This window comes from Natrix helvetica (genome assembly GCF_964273705.1).
Source record: "Natrix helvetica genome assembly, chromosome: 3".
In the NCBI taxonomy this organism is placed as follows: Eukaryota; Metazoa; Chordata; class Lepidosauria; order Squamata; family Natricidae; genus Natrix; species Natrix helvetica.
The window spans coordinates 100,063,209-100,079,540 of NC_138549.1; positions in this window are offsets into that span (position 1 = coordinate 100,063,209).

Sequence of the window (16,332 nt, forward strand, 5' to 3'; positions counted from 1 at the left end):
AGGTGGCAGCGCTTTCCACAGCCACTGTTTTTGGAATCAGGGTGGGGATCCTCCACCTGAAAATGCTTTCCTCCACGATTGTCACATTTCAGTCAGCAGATCTCACCAGGACACAACAGAAGGTGTGTCTGTGGTGGGAGGAGGCGTGCAGGTGTCAGAGGGGTGGCAAGCACTCCTAAGGGGGCCAACCCTTCTCTGCTCGCAATGTCTTCACCCTGAGAGCATCACTGGCAGCCGCTTCCTGCAGCTCAGGAGGTCTTCACTCTCTCCACTGCTGCTGCTCAGCCTGAAAATGCTATCTTCCATGATCCCCATGTTTCAGGCTGAGCAGAATCAGCGGGAAGATCACGAGAGTGGAGCTGCTCTTTTTGGGGGGGCAGAAGGAGGCGAGGCGGCCTCAGGTGCCATCTAGGAACAGCCCCACAGAGGCATCGCTTCTTGGCCCAAAACAGTGGCGAGTCTCTGGCAAGAGCCCCACCACCAAGCCAGATTCACCAAAAAGAGTTTCTACTAGAATAGAAAAAGTGCTGGAGACCATCCATTGCACAGAGCCTAAGATGACATGGGTTAGGAAAGAGTATGTTTTGAATCAAAGCTGGAAAACATAGGCATAGCACGCATTTGCAGTGGACTTAGAATGGGAAGACAATAGCTATGTTTGCACTTAGGAAGGGGTGAGTGGTCCTTGCTGACAGTGGACCAAGTAGAAAGGGTGCTTTTGATCTCCCATGGAGATATTTCTTTGAAATATAAAGCACATATTACCATTTGGAGTGGTTCTTTTATTGTAGCAAGCAAGGTCTACATAGTTTACTTCAGCTACCTGAGATAGAGAAGTTAGTTTGAGACTTTACACTCCTCCTAGGAATTTTGGAAAGAAGTAAAGTAAGTTAATAAACCAAATAGCTACTTTTAGTTCTGAGTTACTAATATCTTTTAACACATTCCAGGATTGTGCAGAACAATGTGATGTTCTACTGAATGCTCTTGATTACGATGGCTTTTATCTCCACTTTTCTTAGTGTTAAAATTTTTGCAGAGTATCTCAGAAATACACATGCATGCACGCTTGCACACACACGGAAACAAATGTAGTATAATTTTATATTGCCTTACATATAGTGTAATATGTATTTTTTCTGATAAGCACATTTGCTATGTGTATTTTATTACATACATTCTGGAGGTTTGCAAACTGCATCACAAATTTCTTCAAACTATAAACCTGCCGTTCATATCCAGCTCTGAGATAAATGGGCTTGTGTGCAAATGGAGCATATTTTTTGCAAGACATTAAATCATGAAAGTCTTCTCCATCCTATTTGGAGGCAGAGAGTAGTTGAGAGCTGCAGTAGTATTACTTTGTTCTGTCTAAACATATGGGCCAGATGTTCACCAAAACTAACAAAACAACAAGCATGAATGCCTATTTCCTTTGTCATACTCCTAACATGTTATATATGGAAAGACATGTCTATCACTCAGAGAAAAAGTGTGCATGTGCAGATCACATTTAGAAAAATATTTTTTTGGAATATATTAATGCAACATATTCATGTCAAAGAATAAGCAGATTACACAGGATGTTTTGTTGTTAAAAAGTCAGGAATGTCCTTGGCACACCATATATGTACGTACGTACATACGTACGTACATATATAAATTAAACAAAGATGCTAAGAATTATTTTGTATCATCAAACAAATCTTGAACTAATTTTCAGGTTGACAATTTTGTCAGTAGGAAAAGTTCTGCCCCAGAGAGAATCAGATCTAAAAGCTTGGCTTCTAGCATGGTTGATGAGTACTTCCAGAAAAATTCTAGTCTCGTTCTGTTTTATTTATTATTTAGAGTTCTCCTGTTTACGAAGAATCTAGAATCTCGTTATTTTAGTGCATCAGAAATCTCAATTTGAGAGGTAAAGCAGAGGAAGCCTCTGACATGCTGAGAGACTAGCAGACTTGCCATTTCTTTGTTATATTCGATTCCCTAGAACAGAAGTGTGCAATCTTTTTATGCCTACAGCAACAATTGGCATTTGTTGGTATGGCTGAGACAACTCTGAAAAGTGTGATTGGCACTGGGACAAAAAAAATATGGAAGAAACTGGAATAAAGACTGAAGCTGAATTTAATGAAATGGAAATTAAATTAGTTCAACTAAATTCAGCCATTATGATTATTTGCACATAAATAGTATTTCTTACCTTCTGACCCATTAAAAAAATATTTTGCAACATGCTCCAGAGGGACATTTTGGATTGCCGTCAAGGTTTCAAAGAGCTTATTTTTTTTCCAGTCCTTGTCTCAAATCAAAGAACGTATATTATTTACAACCAGCCATTGTTGCTAACCCATGCAAATTTCTATCAGAAGGCTGGTGAGGGGCAGAGTATGAAAGTCATTAATGCAAGTGTTTATTTTGTAAGTTTAAATGATGAAACTTAAAAGAAACCTATTTTGCTAATGTGAAGTTCCCAAGAGATGACCTAATTAATGTATGAGCCTCGAGACAAAGGTCAAACAAAAAACATGCATTTATTAGGTTCAACATCTTGGCTTGATCTTCTGTGGAGCCTAAACTGAATCCCATTTAATGGCATCTGAACTTTACCCTTGTGTTCCCTCCCCTCTGCCTGAAGTCATCAATCACATTCACTAACAAGATGTTACGGCAGGGTTCTGGACACGTGCATTCATATCCCAGTTACAAGAATATGAGACTTTAGTCTAGCCAAAAGTATGCATGGAGTTCTCCTCCTTTCTCAAGTTGATAGTAGTCATGGAAACGCTTTAGACATTGGCATCTAGTTCCCCTCACTTCCTGAAAGCAACCTGAGTAAAACAAAGCAATTTGAGTACAGGTGTATAACTTAGGGATGTGTCCCTCCCTTAGGCTTGCTTGGATTTTCTGCATGGAATTTTGCTATAAGGCGATCAGCCTGGATATTTCTACTTTTCACCCAAGATGCCTCTGATAAGGGGTAGCCCTTCCACTTGATTAAGTATTGGAGTTGTCTCCTATGCCACCTTGAATCAAGGATTCATTGAACTTCATAATGGGTTTGGCCCCCCTATGACCATAGGGCCTGTGGGCTCCCGGGGTAGTGGTCTCAGAGTGGATCCAATCACAGGTTTTAAGAGGCTACTATGAAACGATGTGTATCTTCCCTAACAATCGAGGCAATTTCAATTGCACTGTGACTGGGTTGATGATCTTAACTATGGGGAATGGTCCCATAAACTTTGGCCCCAGTTTCTTGCTAGGCAATTTTAATCTCAAATATTTTTTGAGAGGTAAACCTTCTCTCCCACCCAGAATTGCCATTACAAAGCCTGGTGTTTATCTGCCTGTGTCTTATAGGTTTGTGCCACTTTAGCCAGTGCTTTTTTGACATTTTCCCAGGTTGCTTTCAGCATCGACATCCAATCAGTCAAGCTGACTGAGGAGGGGGGGATCCCTTGGATACTCAGACATTGGGATGAAATCCATACCTCTCACTATTTTGAACGGCGTGAGTCCTGTGCTACTGTGAACAGCATTATTGTACACAACCTCAGCAAAAGATAAAAGGTCTGCCCAATTGGACTGCTGATAATTCACGTAGCACCTCAGGTAGTGCTCTATCATGGCATTCAGTCTCTCTGCTGCCCCATTAGTACTCAGATGAAAAGCTGAACTAAGACCCTGAGATGACCCAATGGACCGCAGGAACTCCCTCCAGAACTTAGCCATGAACTGGACCCCTCTGTCTGAGATAATTCTTTGAGGTACTCCATGCCATTGGTAGATATGCTTCATGAACAGTTTAGCCAGCTTGTGAGCCAAGGGTAGTCCACTACAGGGTATGAAGTGTGCCTGTTTGGAGAACAGATCTATTACAGTCCGATGATCACTTCCGGTTTCCGAAGGCAACTGACATTGGTCTGCTGTTCGCTTCTCCGGTGGGCTCCTTTTAGGAGCACAGGGGGTCTTGGAGGGACTGCCTGCCATAGGGTGGCTTGCTGGGGGGGTCTCCAGTTTCGTCTCAGGAGCCGGGGAGCATAGGGGTTGCATAACAGCACCTTCGCTGAATGGATTCTGGAAGGAAAGAGTTAACTACATGCAGCGTCTGAAGTGCTGGAGGTGAGAAATTCACTCCAATCTCCTTAATTGCTTTCAACTGACAAGCAGCGGCTTTTTTTAAAGTTGTGGATTCAATCTGTTTGAAGTAGGAAGATTGGAAGGGGGTTGCTTTCTTTCTTCTACCCCTCTCAGGCAAAGCAGCATTTGGACTGTCTCTCAATCTCGGAATGGAGATAGAGAGCAAAAAGTTGAATTAGCCACTTGAACTAACTATGTGAAAATATTTATATCATAACTCCAAGAGCTGATTGCTGAGTTGTTGTGAAAGCTTTATGGAAGTTTTTAATGTTCTACTCCTGATTCCGAGGAGGAGCCAAGATGGCCTGCTTCCTTCTTCTTCTTCACACTTAATGAAGTCTGCCTTTTGAAACTACCTTTGAAGAAAGTCTGGCTTTATATTATCCCCCCTGAAGGACTCTTGGAGCCTCTCCTGTTACGTGGTCTTTCTGGATTTGGATTATTTGATTTCTTTTTCTTTTTTGAGTGACTTCTTGGCTTGGAACTGTGACAGAGGGTTAATTTTCACTTTTGGATTTGCCTGTCTTCTCGGACTCACTCAGCTGTGCACTTCAAAGACGCCATTTCTTTTGTAAAAGACTTATACTCTTTCTGAATTTAGACAATGGGACCTAGAAAACCACCTACAGGCAAAGCAGTCTCAGCACCGACTTCTACTGCATTCAGTCCAACAATTCAACAGACAAAAATTTCATCATTTTCACAAGAAAGGACTGTTACTCAAATGTTTCAAGCTCTTATGCAGGGACAAAATGAGTTGAAAAAGGAGATAGCAGACTTTAGAGAAGAGCTTAAAAGTGTCCAGCAACAAATAACAGAAAATAAATAGAGAATTGGTGTGCTGGAGGAGGGCGCGGCTGGACTGGGGGAGGAGGTTAAGGCAGTCCAGAAGGAGAATATAGAATTGGAAAATTTCATGGCAAAGATAGAACTTGAAAGAATGTCCTTCTCTCTCAGATTCCAGAAACTACCAGAGACAGAAGGTGAAGATCTTAAGGATATTATGAGTACAATTTTAGCAGAATATATTAAAAGAGATAAAGAACAGTTGTGGTGGGATATAGATCTGGTTTACAGGATTAATTCAGCATATGCCACAACACATAATGTTCCAAGGGAAGTACATGTTAAATTTCTTAGGAAGACCACGAGGGATGAGATTCTAGGGGCTCAGAAGGGGGACCACTAAAATATAAAGATAAAGAAATTGCCATTCTTAAGCAAATTCCGAAAAAAGTAAGAGATAAGAGGAGGAAGTATTCCTCCTTATAAAAGAAATTATATAATAAGGGAATTTGGTTTAGATGGTTATTGCCAGAAGGAATGCTGATCTTCTGGGAGGGAAACAGAATTAGAATTAACACAGTTGTGGAGGCAGAGGGGCTGGGGCTCTGCCTGGGAACAGGGGGGAGGGAACAATAATGGAAAGACTCAGGTCACAAAAATAAATATATCTGGGATATCATTCTAATTGTTGATACATTAGAAAGTGGCAAAAGAGATGATTGAACACATGGTTGATACAATGTATAATAAGGTGCTGTTTCTGCTTATCTTTTATCTTTTGTTTTTCTTTTTTCTGGAAAAAAGTTGTGAGAATTGGAAGATTCCTACCTCTAGCACGTTGGAGCTGCCCAAATTTTTTTTGTATATCCACCTACACTTTTCCCATAAATTTTAAAAACCAATAAAATTCTTTTTTTAAAAAAGATCTATTACAGTCCAAATCACCATGTTTCCCCCACTTTTCGGCAACTCTACTATAAAGTCATTGTGATCTCCTCCCACAGTCTCGTTGGTTCTGTTACTGTTTGCAGCAGTCTGTGGGGTTTTCCCAGTCATCTCTTCATTGTGGCGCAGATGGTGCAACTTTTCACGTAACTATCCACATCTTTCTTTATGCCAGGCCACCAGAATTTGTGTAAAGTCTTTAGGAACCCAAAGTGGCCTGCCGGTTTGGCATCATGACTCCTCTGGAGAACTAGGGTATGTAGGGATTCTAAGATGTAGAGTTTCGTCCCCTTCCATGCAAGTTCATCTCTTTTCATCAAGATGTGTTGGTTGTTTTGGAACCATGGGTCTCCTAGCAGTTCAGTTTTGAGTCTCGTGATTAGGTCGCTTGCGGGTTGGTCTTGCCGGTCACGGCGTTGCCACCTGGTGGTTATTTGGGCAGCTGTTTGAGTAGAGGGAATAATGGCATCCACTACATGCTTCCATTCGCATTTATACTGAGGCATGAGGGAGAGGGCATCAGCTAGAAAGTTCCTCCCACCTGGAATGTGCCTTAAGACAAAATCAAAATGGTTGAAGTATTGAGCCCATCGGACTTGTTTGGGACTTGTTTCCTAAGCGTGTCCAGATTTTTGTGGTCAGTCCAGACTTCGAACGGTTTCTGGCTCCCTTCTCCTTCTATCGGGAGGGGGAGGGGGCTGTGCTCCAGTCTGCATCTACTCCCTTCAACAGGATAAGATGTCCCTCCCCTCTCTTTTGTGTGGTATGATGGCCCCTCATCATGAAAAGTGGCTTGTTCAAAATCCTCCCTCAGTTGCTCTTTTGCACTCCCCAGGGATTCCATCTTGGGCTTTGGGAGCCTGGCTTGTTTTCAGTCCCACCTCCAGTCCACCCTTGCCAGCTTGCTTGAGACCATTCCCTGTATCTGGGAACTGGGATAAGGGAACTCTACTTCAGCTGCCTTAGGGGTTAATTTCCAAAAGTACTCATCCTTTCTTGCTTCTGCTGCTGGGGAAGACATCACAGCATGGAAGTGTGGAGCTCTGATGGGGGGGCTGGCTGACTTCCTCCAGTTGAAATCAGGCTTTCTCCTGATAATCCATCCTCTGCCATGGTTGCCTGATTTTCCCTCCAAGCACCCCAAATATTTGGGGAGTGTTTGGAGAGTCCGTGATTCAGGAAACCCAGAAATCTTGATAGATTTTTAAAAGTCAGTTTAGGCTCTCTGTGAAGTTCCCAAGAGATGACCTAATTAATTTACGAGCCTTGAGACAAAGTTCAAACAAAAAAAAATTCATTTATTAGGATCAACATCTTGGCTTGATCTTCTGTGGAGCTTAAACTTGCATTTAATGCCGTCTGAACTTTACCCCCATGTCCCCTCCCCTCTGCCTGAAGTCATCAATCACATTCGCCAACAAGATGTTACGGCAGGGTTCTGGAAATGCGCATTCACATCCCAGTTACAAGAATATGAGACTTTACTCTAGCCAAAAGTATGCTGGAATTTGCCTCCCTTCTCAAATTGATAGTAGTCATGGAAACGCTTTAGACGTTGACAGCTAACAACCACAAGCAAACAATAAGTGCATTTGAGACCTACTAGAATTTGGCAGTTCAGATCTCACTAGGCTCAAGATTGACTCAACCTTCCATCATTCCAAGGTCAGTAAAATAAGGATCCAGATTGTTGAGGAAAATATGTGCCTCTGTAATCCACTTAGAAAGTGCTGTTAAAGCACTGCGAAATGATATATAAGTCTAAGTGCTATTGCCATACTTCCCCAAATTTCCCTAGTTGAAGATGCAGAAAGGAAAATACCTGCTTGTAAAATTGTGATGATCTAGATCAGTGATGGCGAACCTTTTTTGGCTCGCGTGCCATAAGTGGGTGGAGCACGGGGAGGTAGTGTGGGGCGTGCCGCACCCATAATGCAATGCAGGACCCCCCCCCAGTGCACATGTGCGCACTACAGGAACGACTCCCCATTTTTTGCATCCTTTTTTTGCCCTCCCCAGGCTCCAGAGGCTTCATAGGGCCCCCCCAGAAGCCCTCTGGAGGCTTCAGGGACCTTCAGGACGCTTCCATGAAGCCTCGGAACACTCAAAACGAATCTCTGAGAAAACCATAAGTGACTTCCAGTTTGCTCGGAGGGTCATTTTGAGTGCTCCGAAGGCTTGAGGGACCTTCAGGACGCTTCCCTGAAGCCTCCGGAGCAGTCAAAATGATCCTCCGAGCAAACCGGAAGTCTGTTCTTGAACTTCTGGTTTGCCGGTTTTTTGTGCTCCGGAGGCTTCAGGGAAGCTTATGAAGCCTCCGGAGGGCCTCTGGGAGGGGCAGGGGAGACTCTTTTCACCTTCCCTAGGCTCCTATAAAGGCTCTGGAGCTTGGGGAGGGTGAAAAATGGCTTTAAAAAAGGGTGAACTCAGCTGGCCAGCGCACGCATGCCCACTGGCCAGCTGACAGGGCAGCGCCTCACGTGCCCTGACAAATGGCTCTGCGTGCCACCTGTGGCATGCATGCCATAGGTTCGCCATCACTGTTCTAGATGCTTTTGAGCATTCTAACACCCATTCAAGAAGAAAGAAGGCCTCGTTATCATTAGCCAACACCATCTAAAATCAAAGTTTGAGATATATTTACATTCTGGTTAATATTCAGAAAGAATATCCAGTGTGTTTGAAAGAAACCTACTTTTGAAAGTCCTCAAATTGCTGACTCAAAGTGAATTTTACAGGTTTGAGCAAAAAAAAAACCAAACTCCAAAACAACCTAGGACAGTGATGGCTAATCCATAATGCAATGAGTGTGCCCGCCTCATGCATCCCTCTGAGCTCCCCCTGTCCCCTGTGCCAGCTGTCTCAAAGGAGGCGCACATGCATATGGGGTGGAGATGAGCTTGGACAATGGCTTGCATGCCCTCAGAGAGGGCTCTGCATGCCACCTATGGCACACGTGCCATCACGGACCTAGGACTATGCCCAATTTTAGAATAGCAACACTGGCATTATTTATAAATTGTAATGTTAAATAATGAATCATATAGTCACCTGTCAAAATTTCAGACCTCCTCAGATCTTATGCAAAATTAAACTTTATGAAAGAGGATTAATTCTCTGAGCAAGGAGCAATTTTCAGATTCACAGAGGAACTTATTTTCAAACCATATTGACTTTTTTTTAAAGTCCTGTGACAATGAAATACACTTATGATATCATTTGGGCATTCAACCTCAGGTACCAGGTTCACACTTTACAGTTCAGCATTCTATTAGAAACTACAAAAACAACAGGAATCTACAATGAAATATTGGGTAAATTATTTGCTTTCAGTGATATTTCAGTATAGTTAGTTTTCCTTGGATTGTATTCAAATATACTTGTAAAGTTTCTGCTATTTCTATAATTCTAGAATGCAGATGTTCAAAATGAGCATATTCAAACATATTTTCAGAAAACAAAGAACCACTGCTGTCCTTAGAGAAAAGGGGGGGAGATGATTACCTTCTTCAAATCCATTATTTTTACTTTATTGATTTATTTAACAAATTTATACACTATTCATCTCTCTATCTAAGTGACTCTGGATGGTTTACAGATTAAATGGAAAGTGGAAAATGTGGGTGTATTTGTGTGTGTGTCTGTGTGTGTGTGTGTGTTCTCCATATTGCATTTTATACATAAAATGGAAAATTGGGTAGAATTTGCTGTTTATTGAGAAAAAAACTACTCTCCTTTTAGCCCAGAAGATTTGATAATGAGAGTTTGTAACTCTACAGGTTGCATAATTTTTTGCAGGTCTATATAAATGCCAAACAATCACAGAATTGAGTTCCCTACCCAGTCCATAGCTTCAGTCCACATTAGAATTTCACCGTAATGTGCTTTAAAGCAGTGACGTGCGGTGAGGTTTATGACTGGTGACGCACTGACACAGTGCTGAGTTTCAAATATTTTTAGACTTGTGGACTTCAACTCCCAGAATTCCACAGCCAGGCATGCTCAGTTCCAATTTAAAGCGACAGCATTTGTTTTTCTCCTTTGCTCCTTCTTTCTTTTTCTTCTCCTTCCCCTCCTTCCTCCCTCTCTCCCTTCCTCCCCTCTCTCAAACACACACACACACACACACACACACACACACACAGAGAAGTTGGATTGGACTATCTCTCCTACCCCTTCCCTCTCTCACTCACTCTCAAACAAACCCCCCCCACACACAAAAGTTGGATTGGATATATTTTCCAGTGGCTTGAAAGCAGCTCCTCTGCCATCCCCCCCCCCCCCATTCCCCTGCTGCCTTTCCCAAACACCTCCACCATTGCAAATGCAGCTTGCTGTCTGGGTGGGAAATGCCTGGAACACAATAAAGCCCACCCACCACCTCCTGCTGGCAGGCTGGCAGGCTGGGGTGAGAGGAGAGGCAGAGAAGCCGGAGGGGAGCCGATCTGAGCCTTCCAAAAGAAAGAGGCTGGGGGGAAGTGTGTGTACTACAGCATGGCTCTTTGCCTGGCTTCCTGCCTCCTCCTGTGGTCTCCTCAGTGCTCGCTTGTGCTCTCCCTCCCCAAGTGTAGTTTGATTGCAGGTGGAGCCACATTGCCTTTCAAACTTGTAATCAGTGAAGCTGGGCTAGATTTTTATATAGTTTTATCCAGCTGTGTGTGTGAGAGAGAGAAATGAATGGGGGCCTGGGGAGGAAGTCACTACACTTGGGGAGGGAGAGCACCAGTGAGGTTAAGCAGAGTCATCCACGGTGAGGCAGCAACTAGCTCAGCTTTTTCCTTTTACTTTTTTTTTTCATGATGAGAGTGGTGAGGCTGTGCCTCACTTGCCTCACCTGACTGCATGTCACTGCTTTAAAGAGTTGTTATGGGGCTAACATCTCTATACAGACAAATGGACCATAGAACCAATGTGGTTCTGCTCTAAATATAACATTTTGTACTGCAAATGTTCTTGGAGATCCCTACCAGTTTGGAAAGCTAACATTTTCAAATAAACAAAATAGTTCACCTTTCCATTTTTCCCCATTATGTAAACTTTACAATTCTTCCCTCTCTTAATTCTTCAATAGTCTTATCAACAATTCATTGTAAATGTTTGTTTAGAGGTGCTTCAGACTCTGATATCACTGGAACCTCGACTGGAAAGTTTAAATTTAAATTATAAGATTCTTTAAGCAATTAAGGGCAACCTTCTTTCAAAACATAACACCTCCTAAAAAAAAATTCAAGTTCAACTCAATCCACTTTTCATCAAAAGGTTCTTTATCTGGAGTTCAATTATTATTTTTTAACTAAAAGATCTACAGTCTGATAATCTTTGAAAACTTTAGAACTTATCTCTGCAAGAGAAAGTACCATTAAAATGTAATAAACTATTTACTACTTGTATGTAGTACACTAATGTAAAAAATATAAAAAAGTGTAATAAACTATCTTATTAATCCTGCATCAAATAGCTCCCCATTAGTTATGATTATCAATGAACGAACTATCATGGATTCTTCATAGTTGCAGTGGAAGTATAAATAGTTCATCTCTTCATTATTTATAATCAAATGTAGTTTAATTTGTTTTTTTAATTCAAAATGTTAAATTTGTCAAGTATATTTGAATAACTATTATATTGGAGAAAATGCAATTTGCTTCTGTTTACCAGTCAAGGCTAAAATATTCAGATAAATTATTTATTGGCAAAGATTTACATTCAGTGAATTTAGTATGTAAATCAGTGACTGTTCCATCCATATATCCAAGAGGAGGATGATTGTCTTGTCATGAAAGGGGAAAAAAACTCTAGGGTGTCTTCCTCATGGCAAGAAGTCCCTTTCTAATATTAAAAAAACAGGTTTTCTCCAGACTTTCCTACTCGAAAGAGGAAGATTAGGAAGTCTGGAGAGAATGATGGGAAGTGGTGCTGCTGTGCACTCCAACATCACCACATCTTTCACTCCATAGAGCAAAATGACTCTATCATGAAAGGCTCTATCATATGACTTCTCTATGGATTAAAAAAAAGGGGTTGTGACTATTTCTGTTCCTGGGCACTATTGTGTGATGAACAGAACACCTTTGAAATGATTGCCCCAATTTTGCCAAATCTCATTAAATTTTGGAATTTTAGTCTGAGTTTTCACTAACCTCACAATCAGTACAAAAGCTACAAGTGGCGCAAAGAGCCATGGAAAGATATAGGATCAACATCCCAAGACAAGATAAGAAGACCTGCACATGGATTAGAGAACAAATAGCAAAAGGAATAGCACCTACACTTACATACCACTTAATACTGCTTTACAGCCCTATCTAAGTGCTTTACAGAATCAGCCTATTGCTCCCAACAATCCGGGTCCTCATTTTACTGACCTCGGAAGAATGGAAGGCTGAGTCAACCTTGACCCTGCTGAGATTCGATCTGCCAAACTGCTGGTAGTCAATGATCAGCAGAGGTCGCCTGCAGTACCACACTCTAACCACTGTGCTACCGCGGCTCAGTGAAATAAAAGAATATGGTATCATCAAGACAGTAAAAGAATTGAAATGGAAAAGGGCAGGTCACATAGCAAGAACTGATGGCAGCTGGACTAAGTCATCATAGAATTGATCAACTTGATTAAAAAAAACATCCACGAAAGATACCTAAAACAAGATGGATCAATGACATCAGCAAGTATTGCAGGCCCAATTGGCAAAGGAAATCAGAGGACCAAATTGGTTGGAAATAAGCAGAAGAGGCCTTCATCCTGCATGGGTAGACAATGGCTAAAATGATGATAATGATAGTGGTGATGATGATGGAGTCGGAGTTTTCATAATTTCTTTTTCATAAAAAGTCAACTAGCAGCTATGAAAGCTATAGATTGTATCAGGTTGCTAGTATCTGTTTTAAGTAAACAATCATGACACTGTATAGGCAAGTATTCTGTAATGTAACTTTTTACTAAACAGTACCAGATAGGCACATGCAAAGATATAGATATAGAAAACACTCTCCAGTATTATTCATGCTCTTTAAAAATGCAGTGCAGGGAACAATGAACATGGCAGGAAACAAAATTAACCAATTAGACCATTCTTACCAGATGTAATGCTGTGGGGCTAAGTTTATATGTCATCAACTCTTGGCAAAAGAAGCAAACCTATTTTGCATTATAAAGAAAATGTTCAGTTGACCCAAAAATTCCTAGTGGTGATCCTTTCAGGTTATTCCTGTGGCAGATTTTTTTTTGTATCTTGTTAATGAAGTTGTGCCTTCAATCATTGTGCTACAAGAGATGCAGAACTGATCATGGGTTAACTGAATCCTTCTTTGGGGCAGAACAGATATGACCATTTTTACATGTGCTATTATCCATTTAATGACTCTTGCACATTGCTGAGTTCTCCCAAGGGCTGTTCACATGTCGATTGGACTAGACTACAACCAATGCTTTTAGTGATTTAAAGACAGTGTAAGAAAATCCAGTGACAATATGGTCAATTGTGGGGATGTAGCGCAGGATGTCACTATCAACTAGTATTATCACCCCAAGCCAGCCAGCTGACTTGGATCAAAAATGTGAACGTAAAGACTAGCAGAATCATCAATCAGCATCTCTCTAATTTAAAAGAAAGTCTAATTTTAAAACATCATTTTTGCTCCAGGGGAAGGATTTTCCAATTGTGAAAACAACTTACTTTTGCAACCCTGCTTTTCATTTTGTACTTATTTATGATACTCCACGCAGATAACATATCACATGCAGTAATGTATTACATACTGATATGGAATATTCTCTGTTATTTGTCCTCTGTCTCATCATGCTATATTACACTTATATATAAAAGCACATTGATGGATACTAAATGTCTTCCCTTCTTCTTTAAAGAAAATTCAGAGACTGTAACCTTAAATGATTGGACTGTTGCCACTTAATTGTTTAAAAAAAAAGATTTTGCTTCTCCTCGGACAAGGCATCTTTAGCTAAAATTCTTTGTCACTTTCTTGAAAGAGGGTCCTGCAAAATGTTTTAAAAAATGTATTTCTAAAGCTTTGATTATTAATGAGCTACAGGTTTAGCAGAATCCAGTTCTCAGGGCTGAATCCTCTGCCCTTGACATATTTGCATTTTCAGGGTTGTTTCGTTCCCACTCCTGATACATATACAAGTATTTTTCACAAAGCTTCTGGCTGCCTTTATTAAAAATTACACTTTTACACCGTAAAATGCAACAGGTTTTTCTATTTGCAGATACAAATAATGGACATTTTATGATACCTTAAAACACTTGGTTCTTGCACTTATGCTGACACCAAGAAAGATTTCCTTGTATTCATAAAAATACATTTTACAGATTTTTGTCTACATGGCTAGAAGCAGACTTCTTTGTTATACTTTTGTTTGGTTTAATCATAAATTTTGATAATGATTACTCAGAGCTCAATGTACCTATATCTTAAACAAGAAATGTATTTGGCAGTCTTTCTTGTGACTGAAGCTAGATTTGTGTGTGTGTATGTGTCTGTGTGCACCCAAGAATTCAACCAAAAGTAGAATTGAACTGAATATGATATGCTTCTGGTTGCCAAGAATAAACTTTATTTCACCGAACAGTCTTCTCCATTTATGAGCAGCAATTGTTAGATTTAAATTCAGAGCTCCATAAACCCAGAGGGATCAAATAACCAATTTCAGAAAGATACAAGGAGGAGCAAGAAGTAGAACTGGTATCAGTACTTAGAACCAGACACAAGTGGTATTTCTAATGCTCATATTTATTATTTTTCTTTAAAATGGACATTATTCTTAAATAACATGATAGTTATTCCCAAATTATTATGTTGAGTACCAAAGTTGCAGAAGCAAATTCCTTGCTTTTGCTATAGTTGTGATTGTGTTGTGATTGCTATTTGAAATATGAACCTGCATTTCACAAAGTAGTGTGTTTTGTAATTAATTCCAATAAAAACTTTTGTTTGGTTTCTGTTTTATTTCTTGCTCTAATACACCAGGAGACTGTGTATGTAGCTGTGAAGTACAGAATATGGTGGAAAGGAAGGAAGAAAAAAAGAAAAGAAAAGATGATGGTATGGCTTTGGCAATTACATGTACAATCAAATTATAAGCATCTAAAGTTCCTTGATTGCTGATGAAAATGTTCACCAGTTTGCTATTAAGCAAATAATGTTTTCTAACAGTACCAATAAGAAAATGCACAGCAGTGTTGAATTTTGACCTTTTAAAAATACTCCCTACTCTGGCTTTAAATTTAATATTTTTCTCAAAGCTGGTGAAAATGTTACAAATATTTCATCCACTAAGAATAATGGTCACTTTTACCCAATGCCAAGTGAGATGTCTAAGGATTTGTGTTTGTTCAGTGTGCACAAAATCTGACTATTTGGTTTTGCAGCTGTTCTGATATTTTATTTTCTACAAAATTTTTGCTGCTGTATATTTTTTAAAAAATATATGTTTTATCTGGCAAAATTCAGGCTGTTAGGCTTCCAATAGATTTTACTGTAGCAAGGTGGATTAACAGCAGCTATTGTGTTGAAAATGCATTAATTTAACTTTTGCAGGTCATGTGACGTTTATAATCATTGGGCAGAAAGTTTTTGTCATTTTAGTCATGGTGGCAAAAAAAGCAATCTTATATTGTCATCCACATGCTTTCAAAAAAATAGTTGAACAATTGGAATCTTTTTAAAAATAAATAAATAAAGTCTTCCCCACTCAAATTTCCAGGTACAGGTTTTTTTTTTTACAGTATGTTCGCTTAGATTAATATTTTGTCTTCTTAATCTGCATGACTGAGTCCATTCTAATTGTTTTCAAACTGTCTTCATTTGTGTCTCATAAAAATAGGAAGATGTAGGCTGCTAACAAGTTGACAATATTATCGCCATATTTGGCATTGATATTAGTACACTTCTGTTGTGTGACAATTATTTTCCTTAGCATACCATATGGTAAAGAAAATGTTTTCATTCACCCACACATGATGAACGTTTTTTTTTGCAAGATGCATACAGCTTTTAGAAGTCAAAAGCTGAGCATTTCCCAACCTAGCAAGCATCAAAGGCCTCTTTTAAACTTTATGTACGTAAGATCTACCGTTCCCATTCCTCCTGCCATGATAAGAGTAGCGGAAAAGACAGATGGGCAGCTGTGCTTTACTGGCAGAATTCCTAGAGCCTTATTCCTGCTGTTTCAGTTTATTAACATCTTTCTAAAGTTGCTTTCATAATGCTACCAGTAATACATTTTCAAGTCTCTCATCAATACTCTATTTTTGAAGCCATCTCTCAGGTCATTCCACTCCATCACTGAGAAGGCCAGTACTCAATAATGATAATGCAGGTGGCATAAAGAAATTATTTATTACTATTGCATGTCATTATTATGGCATTATCATTACCTGGATTTGTTCTGCTGCGTCTCCCTGGGATTATATGTATCTGTCTAAATTCAGACAT